The following is an 18,407-nucleotide window of genomic DNA, read 5'->3' as shown; positions in this document are numbered from 1 at the left end:
TGTTACTACAAGGATTAAAGTTGATAACTGTAAGACCACAAGAATAATGCCTAGCACATAGCAGTTACCTAGTAAATGGTAGCCACTATACCAGCTCCATTCTTTGATTATTGTCAACGCAAGTAAAAGTTGGCTTTTCCAAATCTATCATTAAGATGAATTTTTAAATAGTCATATTAAAAATAAACTTATCAGAAAACCAGTTTAAGGTATGTTGAAGTTTTATTTCCAAAAAGAGTTAAATAAATTATATTTTAGCTTTTATTTATCCAGTTGGGTAGAAAAGTACAATTGAGTCTGTACATCAAGAAAAAAATTGTTCATACTCAATAAAATTTAATCACAGGGGGTGAGTTTTCTTAGCCACGGCTTCATTGTATCTTTGGTTCCATCATATTTGGTAAAGAAGGTTTTCAAGTTAGCAGTAAATACCTAAAAACAAATTTTAAGTTAGCAAACACTTTTTAGAATTTACAGGCATTATTAAAGATGTTGCCTCAAAAAAAAATCCTATAAAATGGACAGTCCTACAATTCTGTAGAGCACCTAAGAGAAGTAATCCTTCAAAGATTGGACTGGTTTATGTATGACATCCTGTGTACTTTAAGACTAAGGGTATCAAATTTAGTTGTCAGTTAATGGCAAGTTAATTTCTGACACATGGCAGATACTGGAGTATCACAATGAATTACTTAGGGGACCTGTGCCACAGAGCCTGCTAGAATAAACCTAGCCCGAACTTAATCCTGACAGAATTTCTTTCTTCTGAACCCCTTTTTAAAGAAAATCTTTCAAGAAAGCAAAAAATTGTAATTGCTGTTTTCTGAAAGAAAATATCTTTCTAATTAGGATATTTGAAACAGACCCACTATGTCCCAAGCTCCTTTTTAGAAGGAAATACTATTAAAATAAGGTTTCTGAATATTACTGATAAAATTTAGGATTCCATTCAGCTACATGCTAAAGATTCCATTTTTTGTAGTAGTGATTTACCTTACTTATGTCAGTATTCTTATTTGACAGTTAATTTGAGTTCAGTGTAAATAAGACCTGGAAAAATATTTTTTAACTTAAGATTCTGTGCCTCATATTCCATAAATATTGTTATGACCTCCTTGGAAATGTAGGTTTAGGAGACGCAAATTCTGTCAGACTTGTTGATGAGAATTTGATAGTGAGGAATTCTTCTCACTGGTCTAAAAACAATAAAAACATGAATTATGAGGTCAAAAGTGGGAGTTAACATATTATCTACATTACAAAATTATGTGGAAGACAAATGTTTTATTATTCATTCCAGAAAAAAACTATATAAATCGGTTTAATCAAAAATAACAAACATTTATTATTTTATTCATATTATATTTGCAGCCAAATAGTTTCTAATAGCCATAAAATCTCCTGTGGCCTAAATCACTTTAACATGTTCAGTTATGTTAAAAGACTGGAATTAACAGTGGCTTATCCAAGTCAAACACTTCTCAGGGTGAGGTAATAGATACTTTTCAAGAGGAATTATTTGTACTATTTTATTAAACAGAATAACATCCTTTTATCACCTGTTTAGCAGGGGGATATTCTGTTTCAGCCACCCTCTGGAGCTCTGGCTTCAGTGTCCCAACCAAAAGTACTCCCAAATAGCCACGTCACTTATGGATGTTCACCAGTCCCACCTCAGAATGAGCAAATGCTGGCTTTGGACTTCAAATGTAAGTTGGTACTGTTATAACAGTGATAAAACAAAACAGCTAATCAAAAACATATTATTTGCTACACAGAGTTTGATTTATCAGGGTTTCATATGCTTGATACAATTAATAAGGCAAATCAGTGAACCAAAAACTAAAATCAGTTTCCACACTAAGAGATTAAAAGCCTAGGTGGCAGGAGAAAGTACTAATCTAAATGATCCTGAAACAAGGCAGTGATCCCTGAATTTTAAAAAAAATCCTCCAAATATCACGTTGCCATCTGGTGGCAGTGGGGGGGGGTGCGTGTGTGTCCATTTTTTTAAATATAGAGATTCTGTCATCCTCTGCTCCTTCCCTTCTGCAAACGATTTTGCACAAAAGACTCAAAAACAGGTAAATAGTTCCAGTACTTCAAACAGAAAAATTTGCACTGATCACATTCATTACATCCTAATTTTTCATCAGTTTCTATACAAGACTATGAACTCCTCAAGGGTAGGGCTATGTCTTAAACATTTCTTTTCCTAGTACCTGGCTAATAAAAGGCTAAGAGGAGGAAAAGCTGGTTGTCAGTTATTCTGCTTTATTCCCAAATCAGAAGGATAGCATTTATAGCAGAGTACCTCAATGTTGGTACACATGGAAGTGGGGAAGGGAAATGCAGGGCACTGATTCCAGAGTCAAGTACAAATATGATCTTCTATAATAGGCTTTGAAAATTAATGGTAATGGGAACAAATTCAATTTAAATATCTATTTATTAAAAGTTTTAACTGAATTTATTAGATGCAGTTTTATAGTGGTTGCAGTCAGAATTTCAAAAGCAACTTTCCCTGAGAGTGTGTTATGGGCTGTTGTTTTGTTTTCTGTTGTTGTTTTGGGGTTTTTTTGGCTCTAGTTCACTGTTTTTATTTACATAACCACCTTTCTCCCAGACAAGCAACATTAGCAAAACTTAAGGCAAAGATGCCTTGCTGGTGACCATCCTGTTCAGTTTTCTTCCGCGGAGGGTCTTCTCAGTGGCCAGTTACCACATGGAGTTCCTGCTGTGTTTGCACATTTTCTACTGGATCAGCTCTAAGTGAGGACCTTTGCCCTACCCTCCTGTCACCACTGAGAGTAATTATACTTGTACCACACATTGCTCACCAACAGGCCATGACAAACTCTCAGGGTAAGTTGCTTTCTTTGAAATTCTGACTGCAACCGCTATAAAACTGCATCTAATAAATTCAGTTAACTTACAACTTCTAATAAACAGATGCTTAAATTGAATGTTTCCATTACCATTAATTTTACTTTCAAAACCTATTTTAGAAGGTTATATTTGTACTTGATAGCAATAATGAATTTGTATCTCATACAAAAACAGTTTTTATGCTTTTTCTTTTTACCAAATCAGCCATGTTTATTGTAATTCCATTTAAAAAGAGTGAGTGTAATGATTCAGATAAATCAAGTCTAGCCCAAGTAAGTAAATAGCATCAAAAGAAAATTTTTCTTAGTTTATGCTAAACTAATGATGAAAGGTCTAAAGTATTACATTCTATATCGGAGTAGGAGGTGAGGTATAATTAAAGTTGAATGTCAATCAAATACAATACAAAATTATTTTAATATAGCAAATGTTTCACTAGCTCAATACCTGCAAGGAAAGCATAGATTTCTTCTTCATTGTACCTATTCCTAAAATGATAAAGATGCAGTGATACAGGCTGATGTGTTCTGCAAAGAATCCATTATGAATATGCAACTGAAACCTTTGAAAATTTTATTTGCAAACCACAGAGGTCGGCATATATTTGAGGAATGACTCTATTTGTTTCATTCTGTAGGAATGTTGAGAATTCATAGCATCCCCAAATATTACTACTCTTAAACGTTACATTCATTTAAAGTATTCATGGACTTCCCTGGTGGTCCAGTGGCTAACACTCCACACTCCCAATGCAGGGGGCCCGGGTTCTACCCCTGGTCGGGGAACTAGATCCCATATGCCACAACTAAGAGTTCTCATGCTGCAACTAAAGATTCCACATGCTGCAACTAAAGATCCTGCATGCCGCAACTAAAAGATCCCGCATGCCACAACTAAAAGATCACACATACTGCAACTAAAGATCCTGCATGTGCAACTAAAAAGATCATGCATGCTGCAACTAAAAGATCTCGCATGCTGCAATGAGGATCCCGCACGCGGCAACGAAGATCCCGCATGCTGCAACTAAGACCCAGTGCACCCAAATAAATGAATAAAACTTATTTTAATAAATAAATAAAATATTCAACTGTTCGTTTGAATAAGAAATAGAGAATTGATGATCTCACTAACATTAAATCCAACACTTTAGACATGTTTATCTAAATGATTAGACATTTCATTGTCCAATATTAACTAACGGTTTTTCATATTATTTGGTGACAACTCTGGAAACATAACCCTGCAATAACCACACGACTGAATAACTATGAGAACACCTGCAGCTCTGAGACTTGGAGAGATTCTAGCCCTCACTCCACCACCGCAGCCCTGATGGCAGGAAGAGCAGAAACCCCAGCACTGTCTATAGGGCCACCCAACTACTGCTTCTCCATGTGTTCAGAAAGGGAATATGGGAGTTGAGAGAATAATGAACTTCTTGGAAGATAGCAGGCATGACAGAGGCTGTCACATCACTCCCAGAAGTATATGTGGAGGCAGTTCCTTCAGTGCTCAGTTTGCAATTTGCAGTCTGCTACCTGCCAGAGCTTATTACGACTAGAAAGAAACATGTAAAGTCTGAATATAAAGAATTTTTTAAAATCTTGATCAGGAATGTGTGTAGTTGTAATGCTACACTTGCAAGCAACATCATTTAAGAAGAAAGGACAAAAGCTAAAATAAAAATGCTTGAAATTAATAAAACATATAAGAAATCAAAGTTTTGTTTAGGTTTTTATCTTTAAAAAAAAAGAATTCTGAATACTCTTCTCCCCTTCCTACCCTGTCTCACATACAAACTGCTATTTCCCATGAATGCTCTCTCTCCAGTCATACACAGTCAAGATAAACAGCCCAAAATCTTGCACATAAGTGACCTTAACTGAGTCTGCATATCGCAAATAAAGCCAGACATCTTTTCATTTTTGCCACTGAGAAGATGAATTATCATGGATGGTGAGGTTTTCATGACTTATTTGGGGAAAAGTGGATTATGTATTAAAAAAACTTTTATCAAGTCTTAATAACAGTTATATTAGGGTATATTTTGCTACCTGCATCATAATTCTTTTTTCATACCCTGTCCAAAATATATCCCCTTTCCAGCCAAGCCTAAAATAATCGAGGAGCAAATGTTGGAATAAATGTCAAGTTACAATTATTTCTTACAGTTTTTCTTATTCTTTTTCATAAAAAAAAAAATCAGTATTGAATCAGCATGAAAATGTCAAAAATAAATGACTTTTATTTTCAAGGTTTGAAATGAACTTAGGATAATATTCTTACACCTGTAGAATCCCTTAAACCATTCTGTTTGCTAGATGTCTGTGGTCAGTTATATCCCTATGCCCATTATTATTTTTAGGACACTTTTTATTCTCAAGTGGCCTTGATGCTTTTAAATTCATGGTTTTACACTGTTATCTGAAAAATCTTATAAACATTTGTATATATAGATGTAGATACATAGATATATAAATTATCAAAATAAAAGGGATTACTCCTTTGCCACTTCCCCATTACTACTAACAGTATAGTTTTTTTTTTTAAATGATGGGCTTCCCTGGTGGTGCAGTGGTTAAGAATCCGCCTGCCAATGCAGGGGACACGGGTTCGAGCCCTGGTCTGGGAAGATCCCACATGCCGCGGAGCAACTGAGCCCGTGCTCCACAACTACTGAGCCTGCACTCTAGGGCCCATGAGCCACAACTACTGAGCCCAAGTGCCACAACTACTGAAGCCTGCGTGCCTAGAGCCCGTGCTCCGCAACAAGAGAAGCCATCCAATGAGAAACCCATGCACCGCAACGAAGAGTAGCCCCCGCTCGCTGCAACTAGAGAAAGCCCGCGAACGGCAACAAAGACCCAACACAGCCAAAAATAAAAATAAATAAAATAAATAAACTTATTTTAAAAATGAATCAGCCTCCTCTTTTTAAATAGGAAGTAATTATCCCTACTCTTAGCTCCCTGGCCTTTAAAATATTTATTCAGGAATAACATGGAATTAATAAGTTTTACATAAGATTACTAGAAGCCTGGTGAATCTTCTAGATGGGCAGAAAAGACCATTCCTAACTTCCTTTATTTTATACACGATATCTTAGTTCAAAATATATTTTGGAAAGGGTATGTGCAAACCAGGAGTCAGATAAGGCAAAATTTGAAAGCAGATTTATAAATGCTCCCACCTTGTCTTTAATAACCAGTGCTTCATGTGAGTCATGCATGCCTTCATTCTCTGGGATGACCATCTAAAACCATTCCAACAGTCAGAAAGCCTTAAAAAGAAAGAAATAAAATGCTTTTAAAACAACAAATGGCATAATGCATATTAATATATAGCAAATGGCGTTTCTTGTTACCTAAGTCTAGCTATCATCTCTGAGAGAGGAATTTGTCTTTTATCCAACCATGTTGAGTTTATCTGTGTAAAAGTTAGAGAAAATAGACCTCGTCCATGAAACAAGAGTATTAAAATACGTAAAACACACACACACACACTCCATATCATGCCCAGTAAATTTTCTGTTGTGTGAGAAATCAGTGTCGGAACCATAGGTTATTTTATCTTAAGAATGTAATTTTTTAATCAGAAAAGTATAATCTAGCTACATAGTATTTTTCTGCATTTTTATTACAGTTTCATTATTCATTAGAGCCAATTTCTCTTTTCCACAAAGGATCTTTTTCTCATTTTGTACATGTTTAAAAGGAATATACATCAGACAAAATTTATTGTTTAGAAAAAAACTTTTACGAGCACACTATTTTGAAAAAGTGTAATATACCTTATGGGGCAATCAGTCACCTCTGGAATACTGTGGAGCTTTTCACCCTGTAGGGTCAAAACTGAGCTAATAGTAAAAAGGAATTCTAAAGTCTTATATACCAATATTCAGCATTGATATGTGATTTTATAGTAATATTTTACTACAGTTCTCTGATGTCCCAAGAGTTCACAAAACTGCAAAAAAAAAAAAAAAAAGAAAGCAAAAGAAAACTCAGGGTAAAATCCAGATTTGGCAAGGCCAAAAAACCGACTGCAATCCCCACCTCAGCCCTCACTGATGTGACAGACAGGATCTGTCTGAAATAGGGAGAGTAACTCGGTAATTTCTTTCCCCCAAAAGGTAAGGAGAGTGTACACCAATAAAAAGCTGAGAGTAAGACATGTATGCTGGAATAAACTACCCTCGAGTATATGGAATGCTAAATATTCTTTTTTTACTGAATAATCTGGTTTCTTTCCCAACTATATAGGGAAATGATATGTGAAAGAAAGTGGACAAAGAACAGGCTAAGATCATGTCTCCATTACCCTCATAGTCTTGCTTGATTTTCCTTGAGATAAAGCTAAAAAGTAAATACTTTTCAGAAGTTACACTTTGTCATCCAAGGTAACCACCTGACTTTATTTTTCTCCAAAATTGTTTTGAGCCCCCATTTGCCCATCCGTGCTCAAGCTAGTTTTAAAAAAAGATTTTAAGAAGAGTTCCTGTTTGTTCTTAAAGCTAATTGCAATTTTCAAGTTTTCTTATCAATCAAATGTTATTGAAAAGTACTGTGCTAATCTCAATAAGTAGAGGTAGTGTTATAATTTATTGAGCCACCCTCCCAATCCCCGCCTCCAAGAAAAAGATAAGGAGGGAAGATTTAATTACGGAGCTTCCACTACAAAAGGAGAATGTGTACCGATCTTTATTCATTTTTGTTTTTTTTTTAATATTTACAGAAGGATGACTATATCATTGTGTTAAGGGATTTCTATTCTTGGACTTTACTTTTCAACATTTTTGTGCACATGTTGTTTAATATCTTTTATTTGCCAAAAGCCACTACATTGATTAACCCATTTCCTGCTCCCACAATCCCAAAGTATTATCTTAAATGATGTGTAAAGTTCTCCCCTGAAGGATGGTAGCTATTTTTTTTTAAGGATGAAAGAAAATACAAGAATTACAGTACAGTACAACCCTTTGATTCCTTGAAGACTCTTAGCAGGACCATTGGCATACCTGAGTCAGTAGAGTTTCTAGTGGCGTTCAGCCGACAGAACCATCAGTACACCATCTTCAGGAATCTCCACAGTGAGAAGTCTTCCAAGATGCTTCTCTATGTAGTATATCAGGCAAAAAGAAAAATACATTAATTCACCTTCACTGTGCAATCTCCTTTAGCAAGATTTACATATGGAACACTAGATGTTTTCTAATTACTACCTCTGAACTCAGTAACTTACTACTTTTTATTTTTGGTATTGGATTGAAAGCTAACTAGAAGCATTACCAGGTCATTAGGTTTCTTCCCAGCTACAACTACTCTTCTTAAAATAAATGATAAATAGCATAATTTATTTCCCCTAATTCAAGCACCCGACTTTCCACAAAACTTGGGTTCACTTAACAGGTTTCTTACATTTGTGAGCCCAGATAAAAGCTCACTTGATAAACTTGGTAAAAATAGCTTAAAGAGAAATCTTAGACTGCAAGAAAAGCTTCCTTCAGTAGGAAAAGAATATCCTTTCTTAAGGGTAAATTGAAATTCCTAAGACCAATTTAATCCGCAGTTAAAACAATAAAAGGTTAGAAGTTGGCACTGAGAATGTTTATTTTGTATGTGTGTAGAACACACACACAGAGAAAAAAAAATATTGAGATAGCCTAATTTGGACTTTATTGCTGAATTGGGCTATTCTCAGTCTGAGTTAGCACTTGTTGTTGATCAGTATAACGCAGGTGCCTACATTACCCCTGCAGTGTGTACATCTACCAGAAGAACTTCTGGATTTAGACACGTCGTGGGGCAGAATCAACGTGCACTAAATTTTTAAGCTGCCATCTGCTGACTCTTCACCGACAGAGGTCTGACTGGTTTTTCTTCCTTTCAATTTCTTTCCCAGCATCAGGTTTGTTTCCTGATTTACATGCACTCTAGAGCTGGACCGTAGAGGTCAACTCTGGGTCCGCTTTCTACCTAAACCCAGACTTCTTCTACAGCATCTTTGATGAGTGGTCAGCCAGTCTTTGGTATTAGGGCATTGGTAGAAAATTATAAAGAATGATAGCACGAAGGCCAGTTTTGGGACGAGAGAGAAAATATGAAATGGGAAGAGGGAAAAGTGTATATTGAAGAGGAAAACTACTGACTTAAGAAGGGAAAGCAGGCAAATAACACACTGGCTGAGGGGTTGCACATCCCTGCAATGTAAAGATTCTAACCTAGCTTCTCGCAGCAAATCCACTGTGTGTGTGTGTTTTGTTTTTGTTTTTATTTACTTGGCCGCATCGGGTCTTAGTTGTGACGCTCAGGCTCTAAAGCGCGCAGGCTTAGTTGCCCCTTGGCATATGGGATCTTAGGTCCCTGACCAGAGATTGAACCCGCGTCCCCTACATTGGAAGGTGGATTCTTAACCACTGGACCACCAGAGAAGTCCCACATGTGTATGTTTTTAAAGTACATCAAGGATGCCGCTGAATGAGATTTGTCTCTCTATGCTCTTTTCCACTTTCTGATTCCAAGCCAAAATGCTGGGCTTTTAAAGGCATACAAAATGCCAAGGAATTCCACAACTCTTAAGTCCAGACATCACTGGTGAGTCCATTTCACCCTCTAGGAAAAGGTCCTTAAAAAACTAATAATTTACTTCAGTAACAGCAGAAAGTGGTCCAGAGGCTGAGATGAAGTCCAGATGGAGGGGAACTTAGGAATTACTTAAGATATATTAACCAATTATTTGGAGCTTATTTGGATCCTGATTCAAACAAACTAAACAAAACTATAGCAGGACACATTTGGAAATTTAAATACTGACCAGATGTTTGACGTTATTTCTATGTGTTTGCTCTTTTTCATAATATGGTTGTTTAAAATGGCATCTTTCCATTACTGCGTGCTGTTTCCAGTAACAACACAAGAAAAGAGAACAAAAAGAATGAGAAGGCTTGGGTGGGTCACGAAGGAGGGACATGCAGTCTGAAAGGCAGGCTGAAAAGCCAGGTGCCCAAACCTTGACGTTTATCCAAGTGATACTAAGGATAAGCCTGGGGAGTTTCCCGGGAGAGGGGTTGCTAGACCATCACGCGAGAAACTGGAGTTGCTAGTCAGGAGGCAGGGCAGGATCTGTAAGAGGGAATGAGGGCCTGCTTGGGGGTGGGGGGGCTTTCTGATCAGGTCACAAGAGGAATGAGAAGAGGATACTGCTTTCTCTCTGCATACAAAAGTGACAGATCAATTAAAATGATCACTTATTCGTTGAGATAGGTTTGTTAAACCAATTTAACTTCATTATCTTAATCACTAGCTGCTGCAGATGAGTGCATGTGAAGTAATATAAAAGATTTTCATTAAAAAGTGTTGAAAACTTCTAAGGTAAAATGGTGCATTGAGTCAGAACACAGAATCTTTTGAAATAAATAAAAATAAACAACAAAAGAATTACATTATGAATTTTAAAAAGAGTGACAGATTATCAAGAATATATTGAAAGGTAACTGTGTGCCTACCACACTCCTGGGCATTATGGAACATTCTAGAGAAATACAAATCCCAGAATTTAGCTCATGAATCAGCATCAGAACATAATCGCCTGAGTAAACTATTCACGTAAAGTAGTTAGTTTGGTGACAACATTTGACAGAAGAAAAAAAAAATCCACTTCTGGTAAAGTCAATAGTTACTGTTTGAAGAATCATGAACATACATGGGTAGACTGAGGTTGTGTAACAGCTCCAAGATACCTAAAGAAAGTGGAGAATGGGTCATAGCAAAGGAGGAAACATGGCATCAACCAAAAGAGAGATAAAGATGCAGACGACAAAGGACAAACCAAACCAAAACTCACCGCGACAAACACTTGCCCTCCCCCAGGTCCAAAACAGAGCAATAAATTATACACGTCGCCTTCTTCCTCGCCCCCAAAACACCTAAAATGACGCAGGGCGAAGGAGAAGGAGCCGCCCTCGCCCTGGTTCTCCCTCAATCCGGTTACCGTCCAGCAGCCCCGGAGCGGAGGCCCCGGCCCACCCCGCGCTCCGTCCCGGGCGTCCCCGCGCTGAGACGCGGGCGCTCCATCCACACGCAGCGGCGCGGGCCTGTCCCCCGGGGGAGCCGGGATCCCGGCCGGCGCGCCGGGCGAGCCCCTCCCGGGCCGGGCTCAGCCCCCGGGGCGACGCACTCCGCCCCCGCGGTCGGCTCCCCGGGCGGGCGCTCGCTGGGCAGGGCTGCTGGGGGCGCGCTGCGCTGGGACCCCGCGCTCCGCCGGGTCGTTCGCGCTCCAAGGCGCCGCGCCAGCGCGACCTCGGCCTGCAGGCCTCCGGCGTTTCAGGCTCACCGGCCCTCGGCGGGATCTGCCGTAGTCCACCCAGAGCCCCCGTCTCGGGCTGGGACCCCCCCAACCCTAGGCCGTGCCATTTCCCTGCTTTGCCCACTGTTAGTGCAAAAGGTCAGGATGGCCTTCGTGTCCTCCGCATCCCTCACCCTCCTAACGCCGGCAAGGGCCGTGGTTTTTACCTCTTTTTCGCCCTTGCTTCTCAGGCCTTTTACTCCGTTTCTATTGCAGCTGCCTGATCCCAGGCCACCGTCCCTACTGAGACCGTCCTCCGGTCTCAAATCACCGCAAATCCACACCAGGATGCAGTGAGCCAACGTAAACGCGACTCTGATCGCGTTCTTCCCAGCTTAAAACCTTTTGGTGGCTCCTGATGGCCAGCAGCATTAAAGGCCAACCCCCTTGCGTGGTTTCAAGGCCCCTCGAGATCTGACCCCTGTGCTCTCCGCAATCTCACCCGTCCTCCTCCTCGGGCGCTCCAGAAGAATTCCACACTCCCTTCTCTGCGATGTTCCCCACCCCCAATGCCTACCAGGCTTGTCTGGCTAATTTACTCACCTTTATGTTAAAAAGTCGCCTCTGGGGCTTCCCTGATGGCACAGTGGTTGAGAATCTGCCTGCCAAGGCAGGGGACACGGGTGCGAGCCCTGGTCTGGGAAGATCCCACGTGCCGCGGAGCAGCTGGGCCCGTGAGCCACAACTACTGAGCCTGCGCGTCTGGAGCCCGTGCTCCGCAACGGGAGAGGCCGCGATAGTGAGAGGCCCGCGCACCGCGGTGAAGAGTGGCCCCCGCTTGCCACAACTAGAGAAAGCCCTCGCACAGAAACGAAGACCCCACACAGCCAAAAATAAAAATAAATAAAATAAGTAAATTAAAAAAAAAAAAGAAGTTGCAGCACTGAGTGCAACTCTTTAAAAAAAAAAAAAAAAGTCGCCTCTGACATCACATCCTCCAGAACTGCCATCCCAGCCAGCAGAGTGAGACGACCCTCAGAGCCCCTGCATGTTTCTCTCCATTGTAGCAAACCTCACTACTCCAGCTACGTAGTTACCGGTTTTCCCCACCCCACTCCCAGCAGTTCATCACCTGCTACTTTGTACCAGGCACGGGGCTAAGCAGGTGTTACCAATTATTTAATACTTAACAGCCACCCTATGAAGTAGCTTCTGTTATTCCCATCATACACATGCAGCATAGGCTAAGAGCTTAAGAAATGTGTCTAATCTCGCATGGCCAGGACGCAGGGGACTCAGGCATCCATATTTTTTAAATTTATGCTCCCGGCGATTCCTGTATGCAGCCATGATTGAGCATCGCTCTGTGGCCTGTGCGGTCTTTTAGGACAAGGGCCCATCCATGCTTCTGGACCTAGCACAGTGACTGAGACGCAGTAGGTGTTTGTGGAATGAATGGAGGCTTTATTTGATCCTCTACGCCAGTCTAGAAGGCAGGCCCATTCAGAAATCATAACTGCCTTGTTTTCAGATGTGCAAAGAGATCCAGAAAGTTGAGTGACTTTACAGTTCATAAATGGCAGTGCATGTTCCGGACTAGGAACATCTGACTCCCCTGGGCTCTTTTCACCATCGTAGCTTTTTCTTGGACAGCCTCCCAAAGAAAGATTTCCTTTTGATTCTTCCTGGAAAACTTTGGTGATAAGAGTTTCATTTTCACCTCTGATCAGATTTAGAGCATCTGTAGTGACAGAGTACAGAGTAGAAAGGGACAGGGTAGGTTCTGCTGCCAGAAGGAAAGAGGAGTAGCAACCTTCCTGAGCAACATCGCTCTTTGGATGTTTATCCTTAAAAGGAATTGCTTCAGTTACTGGAGTTATCTCGAGATCATTCCAGGTCATCTGGAATATTATTCCAGGTGGTTCTGCTAAGCCTCTAGGTTGAAGGATTTTTAAGTAAGAAAGAGTAACATCAGAATTGGATTTACTGAACACACACACACACACACACACACACACACACACACACACACACCACCAGCAACAGTGCAGGGGATGGGTTGTCAAGGAACAAAAAGCAAACACAGGAAATGATGTCCATAGCAGGGTTGTTAATAACAACAAAAGGCTGGAAACAACCACCATGTCTACTGGCAAACGGAATGGTTCAGTTGTGATGTTCACACAATAAATATTATACGTAAGTGGAAATGAATGAATTATACCTTGTGTAAAACATGAATAAATCTTGGAAGTATTACAAAATTACAGTCGTATGAAGAAACAGCCAAAGAATGTAGGAAAAAAACAGCCAGCAAAAATGTAGGAAAAAAAGATATTAGAGAGCACTCAGGCTCCTTATTTGTTAAACAAAAATGTGATATCCATGTATACACTTGCATACAATATATGCAATTTATTTCACAGATATTTGGATGTTTATAACTCACAGTGCCTCTACAAGCACATGTATATGCATGCTATATAAACACATTATACAACTGGTATACAATGGACTGTGAAAGCATGATTGATGGCACAAATGTTATTACTATGGAGGTGACTGCATCTTTAAAATAGAGTTTAGCTGTATGGAGCTTCCTCAAAAAATTAAAAACAGAACTACCATGTGATCCAGAAATCCCACTTCTGGGTATATATCCAAAGGAAATGAAATTATTGTCTCAAAGAGATATCTGCACCCCCCCCCCATGTTAATTGCAGTATTATTCACAACAGCCAAGATACGGAAACAACGTAAGTGCCCATCAACAAATGAATGGATAAAGCAAATATGGTACATATATACAAGGGGATATTATTCAGCCACCAAAAAGAAGGAAATCCTGCCATTTGTGACAACATGGAAGAAAGTGGCGGACATTATGCCAAGTGAAATAAGACAAAGAAAGATAAATACTGTATGATCTCACTTATTATATGTGGAATCTAAAAAAGTCAAACTCAGACAGTCGAGTGGTGGTTTCCAGGAGCTGGGGAGGAGGTGGGAATGGGGAGAGTTTGGTCAAAGGGTACGAACTTTCAGTTATGAGATGAATAAGTTCTGGGGATCTCACGTACAACATGGTGATTCTACTTAATAATATTGTGTGGTATACTTGAAATTTGCTAAGAGAGTAGATCTTAACTGTTCTCACCACACCAAAAAAAAAGAAAGAAAAAGAAAAAAGATAACTATGTGAGGTCATGGATGTATGAGTAAATTTGTGGTAATCATTTCACAGCGTGTATATCAAACTATCATGTTGTACACCTTAAATATATACAATTTTTATTTGTTAATTATACTTTAATAAGTCTGGGAAAAAATAAAAGAATTTAAAATAAAAAATAAAATAGAGTTTAAAGATAAAATAGATCAAAAAGTGATGAGAACGACTAAGACATAGTTAAATGAAATGGCCCCTTCTTTTTTCTAGCAATATTTCAATGATTTCTGTCAAATGAGTAAAAAAATAGCATTTCTTAGATTTTGGGGGGAAAAACTGACATTAGGTAAAATAGTAAGTAAAATAGGGAGAAGTAAATAGGAAGTGAGCAGATGATATAACCTTATGTCATTTGACGTTTTCTAGCTGCTCCTTAGTGACAAAAGTTAAAATCTATATTTGTAACTGTAACAATATATACTATGCCAAAAAACCTGAGTCATATGAAATGTCCCCAAATAAAATTTCATTTGTAATATAAGACATTTTAACCATTCTTCTAATTGAAAAGAAACTTGATTTAATTAGAGATCAACTAATTAATATATTTGTTATCTAACTCCTAGGTAATTTTAGTAACTTGTAGGAGAAAATTATTTTTCTCAAAATTCAAGGAAAATTGTGTCTCTTAACTTTCCTCTCAAATAACAAGAATTATGAAAAGGGTGACCCAGAGGGTAGCTTCTTTTAAAGTTTTGACTGAAATGAATGTTAAGTTTATAGATAAGCCATTATCTGAGTTTGGGTATTGCCAATATCCAGCACATTAAAGTTATTTATTATAAGCCTTCATGTTTCCAAAATAAAATGTCTGGCTTTTGCACACCACAGCCGGCATCCACACTGAGTGAAAAAAATAATAATAATAATGTTTCTCAGGCTGAAAAGCTCTGTTTATGAAGTTGGAATCTGATATTTCTGTTTTGTGTTCAGTGGAGCCATTTTTGCCTCAGTTGCCTGTCTGCAGTCTTCTTGTTGATGACCTCTTTGATGTAAAAAATTAATTCAAGGCAACACCCCTAACAATTTCAAAGCTTGCTGTGAAATATGGCATATATAGAACTACTTTCAAGGTTTTCAGTGAACCACCCATTACCTATCTGTGATAATGGAGAACTCTCTTGCCAGGTGATTATGACATTCGGCTTCAGAAGCTGAATACATTTTATTGGTACCAATTAATTCTAACGATTACGTTATAGTTTTCATAGCTTAGCCGTTATTGGCAGAACTGTCATCATGCTGCTCATGTTTCCTTCTGGCCACAGCATATGGACCCTTGCACACTGGGTTGCATATCATGCATTAAAAACAACTGAGATAGGCAGAGAAAATTATTCAAGGACTGCCAGTCAGCATTTCTAACAATGTAATACATCAAGCGATTAGAATCAATGGCAGTCATGTAAGCAGAAATGTTACACTGACCTCATGATTAAAATAAAGGCAAAAACTCTTGAGCATGTCATGGTAGCCATGAGAATGGGGCTTGAAGAACTCCATCTACAGGGAATCTAGACCAGAGCCCCAGTAGCTACACTCTGAATCCCATCGCTGCATTTGTGCCATGGATTCACCCTTCCCTGGGCAACTTTGACTCAAGGACTTCCCATTTGTCCTGCTGAACCTTTCTTAGACTGCATGGCAGTTGGGATGCTTTCACCCCACCTTACTTCCCTTTCTGCTTCACTGGGGTCAGACTTAACACTGCAGTCTGATGGATCTCCCAGCCTCTCCTGGCTCCTTCCCAATTTTCTTTCATAGCACTTCCTTATTCAAATCCTTGTATGCTTAATCCCAACTTGTCATCCACTTCTTGGAAGACGTGGACTAATACATATGTCTAGAAATATCTGTTGGGTATTCAATTAAAAGTGTAGTAGTGAAGAACATTTGTATCCTATTACAAGTTAATCACTGAAGGGATGTTGCCTATATGCTTAAATTACACATAATGACCCATATCTGGGAACCCTGCCTCCCAGGTAATGAGCATTAAGCTAAAATACCTTTGTGTAGCTCACAGGAAACATCCTGACCAGGCCCACCTGTGAATGACTGCAGGAAGGAAGAACTAAACACATCACATCTGGAGGCTGATGGGAACCAGGAAATGTTTGAATGTATGCCCTCCCCTTTTAGTATAAAAGGTGCCTGAATTCTAACTCAGGCAAGATGGTTCTTTGAGACTTGAGTCCACAATCTGCTGGGTCTGCTAGCTGTCTGATTAAAGTTGCTATATTCCTTGCCCCAACAACTCGTCTCTCAATTTATTGGCCTGTCCTGTGGCAAGCAGTACCAGCTTGGACTTGGTAACAAATGTTGGCAAAGCCAGCCAGAAGCCCTGCTGCTCAGGGCCAGCCAGCCCCAGTTAGGGAACTTTGGGGTAAGGCCCAAGCAGCTGTCAGGACCACTTGTCCTGTGGATCTTCCTTTCAAAATTCCCCAAAGTGCCACAAACTGCCCCAGCACTTGGCAGTGGGAGCAAAGAATTGTCATCTGGGAGCTGACGAGTTCCATACAGTAGGGTAAGTTACTCCAGTGTGTACAGCCAGAAACTTTGTGTCCTCTCCATTTGGGTTTTTTTCTCCAGAATAAGCCAATTTTCCCCTAATTTCAGCAGGTTACCCTGTTACAGAGAGGAAATAGTTGCTGGACTTTTACCCAGTTTGTGTACCAGTTTGTTTGTTTCTTTGGATGCTAGCATTTGTGTGTGCCTTTTGTTTGTTTGTCTTGTATTTGTGTCTTTAAAAAATGGGGAATGTTTCAACTATCCCTGAAGAACATCCTTTGAGGCCCATTTTGGATAAGTGATCTGATTACAGCTACGAACTAATGAGTGAGAGGAAGATGATATTTTATTGTAACAATGTGTGCCCACAGTACCTGTTAGGATCTCCACAAGGGGTTTAGGCAGGGTATCTTGGGACCCTGTGCACCGTGTACTGTCAGCCTTGCTGTGTTAATTACGTCATCTGTGGTCTCCTGTGTCGTTTGTATATGTAAAACCCCAAGACCAAACTTGAGGATTTATTTAGGGTTTTCTGTTTGTCCTTTGGGTATTTTGTTTCATTTTGTTTTGTACCATTTCTCCATTTACAGCCAAGTCAGTTATATGATATTTAAAACTTCGACTGATGTCAAATGGAGGAAAGGAACAGGACAAAAACAAAAAACAAACCAAAAAACCTGTCCTTGTTTGTTTCTTTTCCCAGGGAGAAAAGAAAGATTCCGCTAGGCTCCTAAAATCAACCAAAGCCCCATCCCAGAATTCAGCCCAGTTGGTTGATGGCAAGGCAAAAAGGCACACTTTGAATGGTGAGAGATGACCAATTGCTATTTATGGTTTTACAGTGGCTTTTGAATGGCTCTATAGCTATTCTGTGAAGAGGTGGAGAAGAATGATGAAATCCTTTATGTGCAAGCATTTGTGCTGTTACATCAGGCAAAATAAGAAAAGGAAGGGAATGAGAGTGAGGATATATCGCTTCAGACCTTAACTCCTCCAGCCGAGCTGACTGTCTCAGCTGCTCTGGCCACTATGCCAATATATCCACCCCTTCCACCACCTCCCCTTCCTATCCAGCCCCAGTTCCTGGTACTGGGGCTCAGGACTCCACCCTCCTTCTGGGGAACAATTAGAAAAGCCTGTGTTAGCTTCTGGGGCGCAGGGACCTGATCTGGTATTGCCACCGTCTACGATCCAACAGGGCACCAATTTGGGCCAGGTGTCACCCCCAAAGCAGGCCAATTTCCCTTACACTGTTATCTCCCAGGGGGCCTAAATGTAAACGGCCAGCTGGCTGGGTTTCTCAGGCTTCTTTAATTGGAAGAGTCGCAAGCCTCCTTATAGAGAGGATCCTCTACACCTGAAGCTCACTTGGCAGTACACACAGCTGAACCAAATTGGGACCCCAGGGAGGGAACAATGCCCTTATTAGAGCCCTACTTGTTAGTTGGCGGGGCTTTGAAAGGGGAAACCAAAGCAAAAGCGTTTGAAAAAA

The 18,407-nt window shown here is 39.8% G+C and overlaps 1 long non-coding RNA gene across 7 annotated transcripts; it reads right to left on the bottom strand.

The window, feature by feature from the left end:
* Window positions 1–203: 203 nt before the first annotated feature.
* On the bottom strand, window positions 204–11,997 carry LOC103014959 (uncharacterized). Of its 7 annotated transcripts, none has more exons than XR_003622121.2 (7): window positions 11,779–11,997; window positions 10,594–10,630; window positions 7,910–8,006; window positions 6,083–6,172; window positions 1,560–1,720; window positions 994–1,196; window positions 204–432 (listed from the first exon to the last, which is right to left on the bottom strand). It is a non-coding gene; the product is annotated as an uncharacterized LOC103014959 (long non-coding RNA). The 7 variants fall into 7 exon arrangements; XR_009005242.1 differs by lacking the exon at window positions 11,779–11,997 and adding an exon at window positions 11,403–11,677; XR_009005244.1 differs by lacking the exon at window positions 11,779–11,997 and adding an exon at window positions 10,735–11,372.
* Window positions 11,998–18,407: the final 6,410 nt, after the last annotated feature.

This window comes from Balaenoptera acutorostrata, chromosome 14, assembly GCF_949987535.1.
Source record: "Balaenoptera acutorostrata chromosome 14, mBalAcu1.1, whole genome shotgun sequence".
Taxonomy (NCBI): domain Eukaryota; kingdom Metazoa; phylum Chordata; class Mammalia; order Artiodactyla; family Balaenopteridae; genus Balaenoptera; species Balaenoptera acutorostrata.
The sequence above is the reverse complement of the archived record's forward strand: the minus strand, read 5'-3'. Positions and strand labels throughout refer to the sequence as shown.